The sequence below is a fragment of the Meles meles genome, chromosome 9 (assembly GCF_922984935.1).
Source record: "Meles meles chromosome 9, mMelMel3.1 paternal haplotype, whole genome shotgun sequence".
Classification (NCBI taxonomy): Eukaryota; Metazoa; Chordata; class Mammalia; order Carnivora; family Mustelidae; genus Meles; species Meles meles.
The window spans coordinates 68498604-68502697 of NC_060074.1; the positions used below are offsets into that span (position 1 = coordinate 68498604).

General features: G+C 38.0%; 1 non-coding gene across 1 annotated transcript; it reads left to right on the forward strand.

The window, feature by feature from the left end:
* Window positions 1–1695: 1695 nt before the first annotated feature.
* On the forward strand, window positions 1696–1805 carry LOC123951236. Its single transcript, XR_006820386.1, has one exon. It is a non-coding gene; the product is annotated as a U6 spliceosomal RNA (small nuclear RNA).
* Window positions 1806–4094: the final 2289 nt, after the last annotated feature.

Below are 4094 nucleotides of genomic sequence, written 5' to 3' on the forward strand. Positions count from 1 at the left end.
GGGACAGATGTCTGAAGATTCTGAGCTCAGCTATATGATCTGCCTTGATAGGAGAATACAATACAAAATCAAGTGCTTCTGAAACATTTTCTAAAGAGGGTGAAATGTAAAGTTCTGGCAAAATGCGTGGCAGTTTTGAAAAAGCAGAAATATCTGACAATGAAGAATTAAAATGTTCCCTAATGCATATAATAAAAATATTAATTGGCATCATCTTATGGAATCAATTTTAAATATATATATGTCATGTCTCCCTTTAAGGATACTAATGATTGAGTGATAGTGTGGAAATCTAAGAAGTGTTGGATAATGTGTCAGCAATTAAAGTCAGTCTCACAGTTTCTTAGACATCTTTATGTGATTCCTCTTAGTGGATCTTGAGCGGACTGAGATATTCACCAGGGCAGCAAAGAATCAATCAGATGATTACAGCTGTTGAAGGAGAACATGTGATTCTTTGCATCCATGAAAACAGAATTTTCCAGAGACCAAACAGTCTCCATGGGAAATTAAACACCACATATCTGTTCTTTTTGTTTGATCCAAGCTCTGGTTGGTTGAAGGGGGTATTCCAGCACATTGATAATCCATAGATGATTTTGGAAAGTTCATTGATTCAGAAATTCTTTTCATCTCATGTCAAGCATTATCTGGTGCTTAGTTTTCGTCTTCTCTGTCCCTACAGGTTCTCTTTCCTCACCTCCTTCAGCCTCAGCCAGAAGCTGACAGTGTCCTCACTGTCCGACACATGCACATAAACCAGAGCTTGGACTGAAGAAAAAGAGCACATCGGTGGTGTTTAATTTCCCATGGAGACTGTTTGGTCTCTGGAAAATTCTGTTTTCGTGGATGCAAAGAATCACATGTTCTCCTTTGACAGCTAAAATCAACCTGAGAGATTCTTTGCTGTCCTGGTGAATCATGAAAAAATGTATACAAAATATTTTAAACCGCAAAATAGGTGAATTTAAAATGCCATAATATGTCTTTTGGGAAAGTGTGCCAAATATATGTGTCTTTTGGAAAAATGAGAAGCTAATTTGATGTACAGGAAGTGTTTAAAGTTCATTGTTAGTTTACTTTTGTGACAATACATTAAAAAATACCACTTTGGGTGAATATATACAGCAACCTCTATTTCATTTAATAGTAACTTGATAGTCAAGTAGCATTCATATTTGCTCTGTAGTATAAAGGATGAAAAACCACATATACAAGCATGTGAGTAGAGAGATATTGGATCTTAGTCCAGTAACATGGCAAGCCATTGTTGGTCCAGGAGTAAGTTGTTGTTGTTTTTTTTTTAAAGATTTTATTTATTTGACAGATAGAGATCAAAGTAGGGAGAGAGGCAGGCAGAGAGAGAGAGAGGAGGAAGCAGGCTCCCTGCCAAGCAGAGAGCCCGATGCGGGGCTCGATCCCAGGACCCTGGGATCATGACCTGAGCTGAAGGCAGAGGCTTTAACCCACTGAGCCACCCAGGCGCCCCCAGGAGTAAGTTTTGAAATAGATTTTTAAAAAGTTTTAATTTAAAACTCTCAGTTGTTTGAAACATGGATACAAAGTGTAATGCAAAATGCATCTATTTGTTGAGGTACATGAAAATTTATGTTATATAGTACAACATGATATTTTATTGGTGATTAATTGATCAAAACAGTCTCACTGAAATTCTGTTTAACAGTTTTATTTCCTGTGCTCGCTTCGGCAGCACATATACTAAAATTGGAACAATACAAAGAAGATTAGCATGGCCCCTGTGCAAGGATGACATGCAAAAGAAGGGCCTTCAGTACCCCAATGTTCATAGCAGCAATGGCCACAGTCACCAAACCGTGGAAAGAACCAAGATGCCCTTCAACAGACGAATGGATAAGGAAGATGTGTTCCATATACACTATGAAGTATTATGCCTCCATCAGAAAGGATGAATACCCAACTTCTGTATCAACATAGATAGGACTGGAGGAGATTATGCTGAGTGAAATAAGTCAAGCAGAGAGAGTCAATTATCATATGGTTTCACTTACTTGTGGAGCATAAGAAATAACACGGAGGACATGGGGAGATGGAGAGGAGAAGGGAATTGGGGGAAATTGGAGGGGGAGATGAACCATGAGAGACTATGGACTCTGAAAAACAACCAGAGGGTTTTGAAGGGGCGAGGGGTGGGAAGTTGGGTGAGCCTGGTGGTGGGTATTCTGGAGGGCATATATTGCATGGAGCACTGGGTGTGGTGCATAAAGGATGAATTCTGGTACACTGAAAAGAAGTTAAAAGAGTAAAAAATTAAAATAAAAAATAAATAAGATAAAATAATTGATAATAACTACCACCAAAATGCAAAAAAAAAAGTCTGCATATTAAAAGATTGCCACCACTTTCCTCTCACTAAGCTTGATGGCGTTATGGCTTGTCCTTCAGATTTTATGTTGGGCTTAGTTTCTAGACCATTATTCAGCAGCTTAGCCCATAAAACTTTCTAACTTCAAAGGAAAAGAGATTCCGGAAAGCAACACCTGCCATTTTCCTTGCAAATGGACATCCTGTAACAGAATTTCAGACATTTAGTATAGGGATTATGGAGTTTTAGCCAAGATTCAAGATCATGTCCAACCTTCTGAAATCATACTACATATAAAGGAATCTTGTAGTCCCACCTTGGGTAGATGTTAGATTTCTGTAGTTTTCCATCACCATTTTATAACAATATCCATAATAGATGTACCCACAGAGTCAATGGAGTATGTATTGAAATAGTGATAATCTGTTTTCCCTTTCTTCTTTTTTTCAGGCTTAGGTCTATCTTGGACAAAACCATCCCTTTCTTCCCCAGCGCCTGATTTCTAGTCCCCTTCACCTCTGCTCTCTCCTTCTACCTATTCCTTCCCCAGCCGGAAGTTTTCACACCCACCTGCTTGGGCGCTCTTCCTTTCCTGCCATACCTACTTCCCTAGTTTACCTGACCCTAACTTTCAACCTTTCCAGGTCCAAGGTCTCAACTAACTAATATAATCAATCAGTGTTAAAATGTGTTAGTGTCTCAGGTATTTAAATTGGTTCATTGTTCAAAAAATCAATGTGATATATCACTTCAGCAAAAATCACATGGTCATATCCATAGATGCAGAAAAAGCATTTGATAAAATCCAATACTATTCATGGTAAAAACTCTCAATAAACTATGGATAGAGGGGAACACCTCAACTCAATGAAGAATATCTATAAAAACCTATAGCTAGCATCATACTTATTAGTGAGAAATGTGAAGCTTTCCTACTAAGATCAGGCAAGGATGTCTCTTCTCACCACAGATGACATAATTGTCAATGTAGAAAATCTGAAAAAAATTGGAAAAAATACTCCTGGAATAATAAGCAATTTATAGCAAGGTTGAAGGATATAGGATAATATTCAAAAGTCAATCACCTTCCTATATACCAGTGACGAACAAGTAGAATTTGAAAATGTAAACATAATACCACTTGCATTAACACCCCAAAAGTAACCAGGTACCTGGGTGGCTCAGTAGTTTAAGCCGCTGCCTTCGGCTCAGGTCATGATCTCAGGGTCCTGGGATCGAGTTCCGCATCGGGCTCTCTGCTCGGCAGGGAGCCTGCTTCCCTCTCACTCTCTCTGCCTGCCTCTTTGCCTACTTGTGATCTCTCTCTGTCAAATAAATAAATAAAATCTTTAAAAAAAAAAAACACCCCAAAAGTGAAAATTTAGATGTAAAACTAACAAAATATGTACAAGTTCTATATGAGGGAAATCACAAAATTCTGATGAATAAAATCAAAGAACTAAATACATGGAGAGATATTCCATGTTCATGGGTAAGAAGACCCAATATTGTCAAGATGCCAGTTCTTCCCAACTTGATCTGTAGATTTAATGCAATTCCAACAAAAATCCCAGAAAGTGATTCTATAGATATCAACAAATTGATTCTAAAGTTTATGTGAAAAGGCAAAAGGCCCAGAATAACTGACACAATGTTGAAGGAGAAGAACAAAGTTGGAGGACTGACGCTACACAGCTTCAAGATTTATTATGAAGCTACAGTAATCAAGACAGTTTGTATTGGTGGAAGA